The 14645-nt window shown below is 28.3% G+C and overlaps 1 protein-coding gene across 4 annotated transcripts in view; it reads left to right on the forward strand.

The window, feature by feature from the left end:
* Window positions 1-14645, forward strand: part of fru (fruitless) — a 353194-nt gene that overhangs the window by 230076 nt on the left and 108473 nt on the right. Inside the window, exon 1 of one of the 4 annotated variants that reach the window (XM_065515672.1) lies at window positions 13105-13685. The exons of the other annotated variants lie outside the window; for them this stretch is intronic. The gene's annotated coding sequence lies outside the window, so the exon portion shown is untranslated. Of the gene's footprint in view, window positions 1-13104; window positions 13686-14645 lie in introns of those variants that run through there. 4 annotated transcript variants of the gene reach the window in all.

Consider the following 14645-nt stretch of genomic DNA (forward strand, 5'->3'; position numbering starts at 1 on the left):
TTTATTTCTCCCATATGTTAAAATTAAAAATTATGCAATATTTCTTTTAATATTTTTAGATTGTATCGGTTAGAGTAACCAACAAGAATTCTATACATACTCTCTTATTTATACATTTTAAATTACTGTTCTATTTGTACAATATTTTTTAATAATTAAAATTAACTTTTTTTTTGCAATTAATTAGCGCACAATATTGAAAATAAAATTTTAATTAAAGGCAAAAATAAATATTCATAATTACATATTTCACAACTTAAGTACATTTGGGTTTTGGTCAAAAATAAAAACCTTCTAGAATTGTTTTATTATGTAAAGCCACAAATACTAACAACAACAACAATAATAATAAATAAATTCTATTTTGGCAATCTAAATTTATAAATTAATAAATAATAAAAACGAAGAAAGAAAGCAGGAAAAAATAGATTCATAAAGAGAATTTACTTACATAGGCAAATGTACAGTGGGTCTAAGAATGCCCAAATACAATTCGCTAATTTAAATTTAAATATTTATTTGAGATACCTACTTGTTTTGAAAGCTAGAATTGTGGCATAACTGATCAAATGCTTGATAAAAACATACTCAGATATAAATCATAGAAATTATGACCTTAGGAATGATAAGTTGATATAAATTTGGGTTTCAAGCTTAAAGGTCAATGTCATAAAAAGGGTAAAAGGAAATCGAAAACATTTAGGAATGTGTTTTAGTACAAATATTTTTCAGTTCGATACAAAAATTGCAAGATTTTAGAATCTTTGTGGCAGTGGGCGGTCTCCTTTTTGTTTGCCAAACAATACGAAAACAAAAGACATATTTTACCTAATAGTTGTTACTAAATTAAATTTTGTCATGGTTAATTTTTGTTTATTTTAATCGATACTACATATTACCTATTATGTTGTTTTTCTTTAAAATTTGGATATAATTTTCCATAATTGTTTTATGTTTGAAATATAAATTTATACAAAAATCAATTTAACAGTTTTTACGAAATATTAATTAATATCGTGGTGATATTATTTTGACCCCAGCTGTACATGATTGATAGTTCAATATAGATTTTTATTAAAAATCCAGATAATCGGCCGACAAATGGCTGAGAGAGATATCAGCAATAATTTTTCAACAAAATTGTTTTTAACACAAATATTTTTTCACCAAAAGCCTATATTCGGCTTTACATAATATGTATCTATTCCTTTTTGTTTTTTATACTTATAAAGTAAAATCACTGAAACAAATTGTAGATCTGCCCAAAATTGACTCCTAGATAGGGCTTATTCCAGAAACCTGGATATCGCTTAGGTATAAATCTTTTAGAAATTTTGGTATCAAGATGTAATTAATCATAGGACTTAATTATATGTATCTGTATTTTATGTATCTGTGCATGCTGTAATGTGTCAATTAGCGATCCATAATTGACCCAAGCTAGAAACCTATATGTTTGATAGGGATTGTATTCCTGAAACGGAGCTTTAACGCTCCTCTAACTAGACACGTTTGCCAAGAGATTTTGAATTTTTGCAGAAAAGTTTCTAAAATTAGTATGTACCTACCTACAAATTCAAAGTTTTTTAATAACTTTTGTACACCTAGTTAGTTGAAATTTTTATACCCTACACCACCATAGTGGGGAGGGTATAATGCGTTTGTGCATCGACTTAGAATCACTTTCTGAGTCGATTAAACGATGTCCGTCCGTCCGTCTGTCCATGTAAACCTTGTGCGCAAAGTACAGGTCGCAATTTTGAAGATTTTTTGTTATCAAATTTGGTACATATTATTTTTTCGGCCCAAGGAGCAAACCTATTGAAACTGGCTAAAATCGGTCCATTATTTCACATAGCTCCCATACAAATGTCCTTCAAAATAGGACTTTATCGGTCATAAATATTTAATTTATATATGTATCTCCACAAATTTCGCTCCAAATAAGTTTTATATATTCGAAATTCGTGTCACCAAATTTTGTTACGATCGGTCCATAATTAGTCATAGCTCCCATATAGACCCGCTTCCAAAAAAAACACTTTAAAGTGCATAAATCTCTTAAAAATGTTGTTATACACACAAAATTCATCATAAATAACTTTCATATAGATCACATGACCTAATTTCATGGTGATCGGTCCATAATTGGTCATAGCTCACGAATATAAATTATTGATATTTTAAAAGAAAAATGTTTTTGATCATTTACTTGGTGTAGGGTATTATATGATACTTTTTTACTTGTTTTAATTATGTAGGTAATAATATAGAATTTAAATAGGTACCTACATATCTTAAATTTTTTGCTAATTCATAGGTACCAATCTAATTTTTCTTCAAACGGTCCCACTGTTCTACATCATGTTATTGTTGTTGCAAATACCTACATACAGTATAATTTTGCACTAAAAGATCATGATGTTGTTGACGATGATAATAATGGGACAATCAGACAGTGAGTTAGTCAGTCAGTCGGTCACATTACCTTCTTTTCTTGTTCATTTATGAAAATTTAAAAATTTTGATAGAAGCAACAAAAAAATTGAATATGCACAACTGTGAAAAATATTTACACTCAAACACACAAGATCGAAAAAAAGCACATGTGGACAATGAAAAAAGCCCTAAACAGTTTTATACATTTCATTCGTAAATTTTGATTGGGGTACATTTTTTAGTAGGTAGAGGATACGTAGTAGATTCATGCATATGTACATCCATACATACGCTCATCAATATCATCATTACCAGCATTGTCAACTTTAAATTTTCAAAAAGCACCAAATTCATGAAAAAAACTCATATTTCTCGTAAAAAAAGCACTAAAAAAATAGTTTCCAATGTTCAAAGAAAATGTTCCAGGAAACAGATACAGTTTAGATTCTTGAACAGCAACCTTGGTACAGGTCCAATAATCGTTCGCTTTGTGATAAGCAGCAACCTTGGAACTAGTGATGCCAAATTTTAACCAAAATCATCGATTAATGAACATCGATCTAGAACGAACAACTCTATAATGATTTCACGGAACTAATTCCGAAGGTAAATATTTGTACGGACACTTCCTTTCAAATTAGAAATTGGAACCAAAAACGTTTTTATCACGAAAAAAAAGGTAAATTCAAGATTTAGGAACAGACAATATATTAAACGTATTGATAAGATAATTTCTGATCTAAAAGTTTGAAAAATTTCTAGAACATTATGTTTGTTGTTGAACATTTCCTAGAAGAAAATTATAAAAGTTACAGTTTCGATGTTAAATTTAGTGCCACCAAAGTTTTTCAAAAGCACTAGGCACTAACTCGAACATTTTTCGCGTCGAACATTTTTAAAAGCACTAAAAACAGTGCTAAAAGCACTAAGTTGACAACGCTGATATAACACTCAACTACATCATTTATTTAAACATACACTCAGAACACACACTCCTCTCACCCATCACATCATACATCAGGGATGGAAAATGATAATTTTAATTGGCATATGATTTTTGATAAAGAATTTTCAAATCTATATTTTCTTTTTATACCCTTCACCATAAGTGGCAAGGGTATATATAAGTTTGTCATTCCGTTTGTAATTTCTACATTTTTCATTTGCGACCCCACAAAGTATATATATTCTGAATCGTTATAGATAGCGGAGTCGATATAGCCATGTCCGTCTGTGTGTTGAAATCAACTTTCTGAAGCCCCCAAATAACTTACATACACGAATGATAAATAGCAACCGGCTCGGTTGCTATTTAAAATCGAGAAAATCGGTCCACAAATAGCTGAGATATAAGGAAAAAACCAGGACAACCCCGATTTTTGACCTATTTTTGACCCATATCTGGATTACTAAATAATTATTATAGACAATATGGATATCTAATGATAGATATTTCAAAGACCTGTGCAACGACGTATATAAGACCATAGTAAGTTGAACCTACAATGGGTCAAAATCGGAAAAAATATGTTTTAACCCGAATTTTTTTTTTAACAAAATTTTTTTCACAAAATACCTATTAAAAAAAAAAAAATTAAAAACTAAAAATAAAATTTTTTAAAATTAAAAAAAAAAATTTTAAAACAACTGGAAAAAAAATTTTATTTACCTAAATATATTTAAAATTTTTATTTTAAAGTATAATTTGGTGAAGGGTATATAAGATTCGGCACAGCCGAATATAGCTCTTTTACTTGTTTCAAACTAAATTTGGTCATATTATGAGTTGATCACAATGTTTAGAATACCAAGTGATTCTGTATAATGGACCTTCCTATTTTTACATATACATATGTATGTAATTTGTTGCGGAAGTACCTATTGCGGTACTTTTAAACTTTAAATAGAATTTAAAAAAACTACACAATTCTCTACACTTTTCCATCCCTGTCACACACACGTGTGTTCTTTTTGTTGTCTGTTTGTATTTAAAACATGTAAACCACTACAAGTGTAAAGAAAACAACAACAATCAAACAGCACACAAAGAAAAACAAAAAAATCACAAAAATAATAACAACAACAAGAACAGCAACAGCACATTAAAACTAATTTGAACAACACAGTGAACGAGCAAAAACGACTGACTTCGACTGCAGCAACAACAAGAAACGATTTAGAAAAAAAAATTGCCAAAAATATATAAAAATTGAAAACAATACCAACACATAAACAAAATTTAAGAAATTAAACGAAAAAAAAATAAACCAACAAAGTAACAACAACAGCGGCAGCAGCCAAACGACAATAAAAACAACAGCAACAACAACATAAATAAATATGCGCTTATGGGTCGTAAAGCTGACCTTCAAACATCTACATTTGCCAAATACTACAACAACAATACAAATACTATTAATATTAAGGCACACAATAATAATAACAACAACAACAATAATGACAAAAAAGAGCACACATTTTGAGCGAATTAATACAAACAAACAAAAACAAATTTGCAAAAAAATGTGTTTTTTTTTTAATTTTTGTTTGCTTCGCCCATTTTAAAGTTTTATTTTTTTATGGTTTTTTAACATTTTGGGTGTAATTTGTTAAAAAATTAATACAATTTTACAAAACAATTTTTACGACTTTTTGATGGAAACAACAGAACTGTACTGTACTGAATATAAATTAAATTAAAACATACAAAAATACGTTGATCGGTCAGTTGATATAATCAGCATATGTATGTTTTTCTTCACTTGATTTTGATGTAATTTTGAAACCTTTTATACAAAATTTGGCCTTACTAGGTATTAAAAATATACATATCGCTCATTTGCTGTAACAACGTCATAACTCAAAATCCAGGTGTTTTGAACTGAGTAATACAAAATATGCGCCGTTCTTTAGTCTTTCATATAGTTTCATCAGTTTTAAAAAAAGTCAATTATTTTTCGTATGAGAGTGTTTTCTTGTTGTAAACGTCAAAATGAAAATTCATGTTTTCTCGTATATTTGACAAGTAAAAATTTAGGTTAAATACAGATTAGAAAGATATTAGTATCTACTATTTAAATCAGGTTTTATTTCAGAAATCGCTTGATTTGTTGAACATTTATTTAAGAAATAGTAAAATGTCATAAAACATTCAAAGTCGTTTTTCTCGAAACGACTTTTTTTTAATTATGACGTTGTTGCAGCAAATGAGCGAAAGAAAATTGGATGTAATAGGGACATATTTAAAGAATTTTTAGGACTTAAGCCTATGGGCAGTTATAGATATTTACAGCTGCGGTCAAAATTATAGTACCACGTGATTCATATTGTGATATAATAATATTATGTAAGAACTGTTAAATGGATTTTTGTTGTTTTTGTAAATGTGTACTTAATTCACTAAACCTCCAAACATTAGACAAAATTTTGAAAATTAAATGCCAATTTTAGAGAAGAAATACATAATATATATGTAAATACCTATGAAATTCATCAGTCAAAAAATAGCACCAACTTAGAAATCGAATTAAAAAAAAAAAATAATCAGGACAAAATTTAGTAAGTTGAAAAAACTGTCAAGCGGGGCATCCAGCGGCTTACACTAATTCGGGTACGCTGAATTGAGTGGTGCTAACCGTTTTATTAGTTTAGCTCGTATTTTCGAGATATACCGTTTATTTTATTGAACAAACCGAAATTCCGAAATTATTGGTTTTTAAAACGGCATTAAAAATTGGAAAATGCGTATACGCTCTTAATTTTTAAATTCAAATGCATATAACTTTGGAGTCAGTCACGATTTGTGAACAATTTTTTGTGAAATATTTGGACCCGCTGTTATCAGAAAACTGGAGTATGGTGGGTAAAAATGTTGATAATTTCATTTTCAAATGCGAATATCTCCTAAGCTGTAAGAGATAGTTGATAGCCGCGACGAGGTTTTTTGTAGTGCTCGGTGAGGAGATTCTATATGTGTAAATTTTGAAATCGAAACACAAACGAAGAAATAGGATCGTTTTAAAAATTGATGATACCCAAGTCCTACTTTGGGGACCCCTGGCCGCACCTCTGGTGGACTCATGTGGTCAAAATTCAAACCTTAAACTCGACAATACTCCTTCTTTGCGCGTGTCAAATTTCATTCAAATCGGACTAAGGATTTAGATTTACTTTCCTTTTTTTATACCCTACACCACCATACTGGGGAGGGTATAATGCGTTTGTGCAGATGTTTGTAACGCCTAAAAATATTAGTCTAACACCCACCTTAAAGTATATCGATCGACTTAGAATCACTTTCTGGTCGAGCTTGACCGACCATACTTTCTTACTTGTTTTTCTATACCACTGTGCACTGCACGATGTAGCTATTTACTACGAGTTATGTATTTTGATAAAATATTAGGGGATATTTGTATTATTTTTTGTGAATAAAATGAAAAGTTGTGAACAGATTTTAATTATTTAGAGCTTGTTTTATTTGGAACGTTTTCTAAATGTGTAAAAAAATTAAGAGCGTATATGCATTTTTAAATTTTTAATGCCGTTTTAAAAACCAAAAATTTCGAAATTTTTCTTATAAAAATTTATATTTCTATTTTTTGCCAAAAAAAAATTTATATTTCTAAGACGACTGCGAAGATTATAAACACGTTAAGCTTGGCTGGAATGTAATTTCGTTTTTTTCAGTTTATTCAATAAACTAAATCGTTTTTGAGTTACGCGAATATATGTTGTGCAACCTCCTCCATTTTCGAAATAACGGTATATCTCGAAAATACGAGCTAACATAAAAAAGGGTTAGCACCACTGAATTCAGCGTAGATGGTGCTCCTCTTGACAGAAAAAAAGTGTAAATTTCGTGCATAGTGCAATTATTATGGTTTGTAACGTTTTTAACACGTTATTATTAAAAGTAAAATATTGGTATCTTTTGTTTTCATATTTTTTGATAAAACAAAGATACTTAAATTTTTGTATCAAACTCGCATCCTGTTCCACGACATTGGCCTATTAGCTTGAAACCCAAATTTATATCAATTTATCATTGCTAAGGTTATAATATCTTTTAGTATGATATTATCAAGCATTTGATCATATAAAATTGAATTATTTATTCCACATATTCAATATATTCTTCGAATGTTCTTATAATAGGTAAACCACGATTAAATTATTATTTTAAAATCTGTGTGTTTTATTCATGCTATCATACATTTTGGTGGAAATTGGATTCAGAGCGAACATTCTATAGAAGTCTGATGTCAAAGAATATATATTTTTTAATTATTTGACCAAAAAGTATTTTGGTACTTGAATGTTGGAGAAATTTTACCTTTAAATAATAATTTAAATTTTGTTCTCGTAATGGTCAGCGAATAACTGCAACACTAGTCGTCACTTTTGAGCACCGTAGAGAACATAAATGCCTGATTGTCGAAACGGTGACCCAAGAGTGTTTAGCGATTTCGCAACCTAAAATTTTTATTTGAACGCAATGTTTTTTAATACCATTTCTAAATATAAAAAAATATTTTTATTCTGAATTCAGCTAATTTTTATGATCAGAAATCGTATTTTTTTATTCTAAGACAAACATACACCACTTTTTTGTTACTAAAAAAATTAGATTTTTTTTTAAATTTTACTCAATTCGATTCGATATAAGTATATTAAAATTATAATTTTATGACGATTTTTTAAAACGAAAACAAAAATATTCTATATTATTTTGACAAATTCTTACGATGGTGCTATTATTTCGACAGCACAAAATCTGGGTATTTTTCAAAAACATAAATGATTAAAAGTTGAATATTTCTTAAAGAAAACTTTACTCATAGAAGGAATAGAGATCATCAGTTAACGATTTTATATTATATTTAATTAAAATTACTATAGAAATAAAAATATTTCTTATGTTAATTGGGTCTGTGGTGCTATTATTTTGACCAGCACTGTATATACTGTGGGCATTATAAGGTTATGTATTTTTGACAAATTAAGTTTTATTGATAAGTAGAAATATGGGAATTAATATTGTAATATGATGTGGGGCAAAAGTCCATTTCTATTACGTTGGCACTTTTAAAAAAATGTTGAACCAAAATTGGAAAAAAAAGCTCCCGTCAATGCAAAACCTTGATTTGAAACTCAATTTCGTCGTACGATTTTCAAAATTGTGTACACTAGACAAAGAAAACATCGCAGAAATGCGAGTAGAATATTTTTCAGTGCAATTTGCTTCCTTCTTCTCTAGCCTATCCCTGCTCTAACCGTTTATATTCCATTAGGTTGGTTCCAAGTACGGAGAAAAAAAAAATATATTGAAATGTATTTATATGTATTATATGTATTATATCTAATTTAGTAAAGCAGTAAAATATTAAAAAAAATTAACGAAAATATGATTCAAAATTTGTTGAACTTCTGGCGCTTCTGTCGAGAAAACGAAATGTCCAATTGAAAAACACATTTGTATTGGAGGAGAGCAGATTGTCAGCTTCCGAAAAAACTTAGTTTTTCCAAATTCTGAAGATACCGATTTTCATAATTTTGTCCACCTAGATTTTGATTTGGAACCACAGTGGGCTTTCGGGATTTCTTAAACCCCGAAGCCCGGGATTTTTTAATTTTAAATCCCGAGATTTTCGGGATTTTCCAAATTCCGTTTTTCATAAATAAATAGGGGAAATTGTGTTAATAAAGGAAAGCGGTATTTTTGGTTTTCCTAGAGTGGGGCTCTGGAAAATCAATTCTTCACATTTTTTTTGTGAGTTATCTAACAAAACTCAATTTAAATCCTCTTCAAACGAAATTGATTTTATCTCAGATGAGGAGCTCGAACAAAATGAAAATATTTCGATTGCTCAAAGGCTAAAAGATATTATTAATAAATGTAAAAACCCAAATAACAATAACGAAACCAAGTTATAATGTATATTTGCAACTTGCAAAAGAAATAGATCACTTTAATTCTGAAGGAACAAGAGGAAAATACTTGCAGATTTGTTATAAGCAGGGCAACCAAAAATATGCAATATCATATTTATTGCTGTGCGTCGTATAAACATATGAGTTAGTTATTTATCCGTTTCAGACAATTATAAGAATTTTGGCATCGATTTATTATTGCATATTTTTGCATATTTGTCTCTTTACTGCATATTTGTGCATATTTTGCGTTTTATAGCATATTTTTGCATATTTAACTCATAACTGCATATTTTTGTTGCATATTTTATTTATTTCCATTATTTTGTTTTCTAAATATAATTTTATTGCTTGTATAGTAATTTTTCATTTCTATATTTTACAATTTTGTTAAAGTCCAATGATAATTTGCCTAAGCGACTTATCTTCATTAAATTTTCATTGACTTAAGGTATCTTAGTTTCCATATATTTGAATTAAATTAAAAATATTCACACACAAATATCAAAATTTAATAAATGGTAAAAAATACATAAAAAATTAAAAGAAAAGAAAATGGGCAACTTCTTAACAAAATGTTGGATACATTTAAAAATAAAACTTAAGGTTGCTTGAGACAGTTATGGTTGGTCATTAACAGTTCACCACTAATGTAAAATTAAACAACTTTTCGGCAAATGTTCAGAATATTAAGATCCATCGAAAATATCATGTTCAAAAATATCGAAAATATCACGTTTGTTACAAATTGTAACAAAGATATTAGGAAATCGTTAAAAAACAATCAATTGATGAGAAAGGAAGAAACATAGGAAATGTCACGGTATTTTGAGTTCCAATAATAAAAATGCAAAAAAGGTTTTTTATTTTTCTGCAGTTTTAAAGAAAACAAATCATTTCACTATTGTAAGGCTTTTTGATAATTCTGTTTAAATTTTGGAAGTAATATTAGATGTTAATCTTCATATATGATAAATGCTCCAAAATCCACTGCAATTTTTTACCAAACAATTACACACGCTCTCTATAGCGATTTGGAAAAATAATTCAAATGATAAAAAAGTAGATTTTAAAGCTTTATGTAGAATAGAAACATTTCGAGAAATTCTTAATATCCTCTCCCTACAATATTATGCAACTAATTACTAAACAAATTTTTATTTACTTCTTATATTATTTTTAATAAAACATTGAAATCAAACAATAACCAACTATTTTTAAGTGCATATTTTTTATATTTTAATAGCATATTTTTAATTTTTAAGTGCATATTTTATGCGCATAAAACACTTTTTTTAGAGCATATTTTTGGTTGCCCTGGTTATAAGTATTTGCAAACGGTTTTGCCAATATGAAAGATGTTTTTCGGCAGCTGCATATGACGGAAACAAAATTCGTTCCAGAATGGCAGACGAAACCATAGATGCAATAGTTTGCTTTTACTTTCAATTGTAAAGTAAAATTTTGTATTTAGCATTCGGGATTCTTTACCAAATCCCGATCCCCGGAATTTTCAAAAATCAGTCCCGATTAGCATCTCTAATGTAGAGTTACTAGTTGTTTTTTTATAACTTTCTTACAAATATTTAAACAATTGTTTTTAAAACACTTTTGTTTTTGTACAAATAGTATGTATTTACTAGATATTTTTGTTGTTTATTTTTTTTTATTCACTTTGCAAAATTAAAATTGTATTCTTTAATTAAAAACACTAAAATTTTCCTATGCAAAAAATATAAATACATATGTATGTATGTAGGTAGGTACTACATAGAGCTACATACAGCAACAATTATACATAATAATAAAACTAAAAACTAACTAATAACCCTCATGTTTTAAAATAAATTTACTGAAATCTTGTTTGAGCTTGTTTCATTCAATCTTGTCTTTGTTGTTGTTGTTATTATTCTTGTTGCTGTTTCTTATTTTTAGTTTAACAACGTCATCTTTAACGCATTCTAAAAGTGTGTTTTAATTTTTTGTTTCAAGTCAGGGTTTTTTGTTTTAATGATTTGCCAAAAAGACAGCAAAAAAAAAACAAAAACGACACATACATGCACTATTAAAAGAGCATTTGATGTTGGCAGCACTGCTGCTGCAAAACATTGACGCTAACGTTTCTATTTTATAATAATACAAGCAAAAACAAAGTTTGTTGTGCTTTTGTTTTGCTGCTGTGTGTTTGCAAATTATTTTTGCACAGCTTTTTCTCTGGCTGTTGTTTTGTTTGTTTATTTATTTATTCCCTTTTCGTTGGTGCTCTTTTTTTGGTTTGGTTTTGTTGAGTGTTTTCTATCTCTTGGTTGGAGTGTGTTTGTTCTTATTGTAATAATAATAAATTGTGATATTCATCATAAATAGATTTTGTTGTGTGTTTGGTTGGTAATTGAGCAAAAATATGTTGTTGATTTGGTTTTTGGCTGAGTAGTGCTGTTGTTGTTGTTGATCTTTTTACTTCTATTTTTCGTTGGCGAATATTTGTTTTTACTTTAGTGGGTTTGTCTTTAAAGCGTTGACGTCAACGTTCAGCAACGTTATCATTAACGCCATTGATACACATACATACAAATGTACAGAAGATACTCTCTGCAAAAAAAAATATTAATATGTAAACACACATACACAATCACTCGTATTTATTTACTTTATTAAAAAAAAAATTAAGCTCGCCAAAAATTTTGTGTGAGCAGCATAGATATTTGTTTAAGTGTGCGTGTGTTTTTGTGTTTATTTCCAATTTAGTTGTTGTTGATTTGTTGTACTTTTTGGTGATCGGTATCAAGGTTTTTGGCAATTTGGTTCGTATCGCTGCTGTTAGTCGGTCGGTAGGTCGTGACGTTACGACGCAACGCCTCAAAACGCGCGCTTGTTTATTTATATACAAATGTAAGAGAAATATTTGCGTTTTTTTCTGTTGGTTGGTTTGTTTGCTTGTTTTTTTCCATCTCTTTATTACTTAGAGGTGTCTTCTTCTATTTACTTGTGGTTATCGGTCTTCTATTTTTGCAAAATCTTTAAGTGGCTAGTATTTTTGTTGTTGTATTTACGCACACTCTCACATCCCATCCAAAAAAAGAAGAAAAAAACCTAAATGTGCGAATTTGTGCTGGTGTGCTGGTGTGTTTTTACACTTTTTCATACACTCTCTGATGAATTTATGTATGTATGTACATATGTAAAGTATCCACACCATATGTTTAATGTAGGAAATTCGTAAAAATTTTCTTATTGAGGCAACCTACTAAAATCGGTCCGCAGTAGCAGCTAAAAACTAAAATTTTGCAAAACGATCGTTGAGGATCGTAGTGTGTGTGTGTGTATGTACATATGTATCTATGTGTGTTTAAATGTGCGATTCTCTCTTTTCTGCTATTTTTTTTGTACTCTCTAATACTAAAGTAAAAAAAGCTGAAATGAATTTTTGGTGTAGTTGGTTGGTGGTTCGCAACATTAAGTTGATCATAAAAGCATTAGTTACATATTTGTAATATAACGCTTAACATAGAAAAACAAAAAAATTCGGAAACGGTTGGAATCAACAAACAAAAAATTATTTTTTTAAAAAAGCACACACAAACAAATTTTGCAAATCACACTAAATAGCTAATAAAATTAAAAATAATTAGAAATTTGAAAATAAAAATTACCTATGAAAAGAAAATCAAACAAAATAAAAGTGTCATACCTATAATTATTAATAATTTGTGTGTCTTTCAGTAGCTAATTACAATAAAAATAAATAAAAAACAAAATTTATTAAAAAAAAAAATACCTACCTACCTATTGCAACAAAACAGAAATTAAAAACAAAAAACAAGTGCCTTATTATAAATTAAATCAAACAAAATTAAAAAAAAAATAAACATTAAATTTTTTTTATTTTATTAAACAAACCCTTCCTCAAAAAAAAATAATCCTCGCCCTCCAAAATAAAATAAACGCGTGAAACAAAAATGTGCCGTTTAAAGTTAATGGTGTAACATTTTCAAACGATTTTATAAAAAATAATATATCGTTGGTGCTGTGTGTTGTTGTCATTTAAATAATTGGGTTCTTAACAATTTTTTAATTGAAAAAAAAAATACAAAAAATTTTAAATTTCAAACTAAAAAATTTAAAATTTTCAAAAATATTCAAAATTTTAACGGAAATTAAACAAAAACTACTCTACAACTCCTGGATTACTTTTGCCATAATTTATTGGATTATAATTGTTACTTCTTTGACTGCAGAGAATTAATAAAAAAAACCGCAAAAATTCAGCCGAATTTTGGATTACAATTTTTAATAAATTATTTTCTTTCTCAAAGGTTAGTAATAAATATATAAATAAATAAATATATACAAATAATTTTTATTCAAATCAAAATAGTACCTAAGTTGTTTTAAAAAATTATGAAATGTTTCTCAATCTTGATATACCTATTCAAAACTGTTTATATTTATTCAAACTGTTTATAAGGTTTCAGAATAAGTATTGCTGGCAAATTTACTAAATTTAAATCTACACAGAGATCTACAGATTGTCAACGTTGAACAACTTTTCATTAAAATAGCCTTGATTTGTTTATGTTATAGGGCCAATAACTTTTATACAAACATATTTATAGAATTCAATAATTTTTTGTAATATTTTAACAATTTTCTAAATAATTATTAATTTGGTTAATTTTTTTAATCATCTCAAACAGTTAAGTCAGCATTAACTTGACAATTTGCAACAAAAATCGCTCATTGAAGAACTAGTTCTATAACTGTTATTAAGAATGTGTGTTTGCTTCCTACAGCTTTTCTAGAACTAGCTCCAGGGTAACACTTTCAAACTAAAATCATTGAATTAATGAACTGGTTCGAGAACCGTTCTACATAACGTGTGCAAGCTCCGCAATGCTTCTTTAGAACTAGTTCGGGAGTTGACAATCTCAAACCAAAATCATTGATACCAACGCCTAACTGGCCTAACTGCATGCTATCTAGAACTAGTTGTCGAACTAATAAATTTTTTATTGTTTTGATTTGGAATAGAATTAGAGATTTTAAAATTGATTTCAAAAATTCTAACTTAAATTCGATTTTCTAAATATTGTCGCTGAATACTCTAAAACGTATGTTTGCTTTATTATATTATTTATTTTATTAATTTTGAAATGTGTTAAAATTCGAAAATAAATTTTTAGATAATAAAAATTACCAGGGGCCAAATTACCGCACTCGTGATCGAATGAACTATCGTATCGATATCGTAATTATAACAAAATGTACTAAATTTC

This window comes from Calliphora vicina, chromosome 1 (genome assembly GCF_958450345.1).
Source record: "Calliphora vicina chromosome 1, idCalVici1.1, whole genome shotgun sequence".
NCBI lineage: Eukaryota > Metazoa > Arthropoda > Insecta > Diptera > Calliphoridae > Calliphora > Calliphora vicina.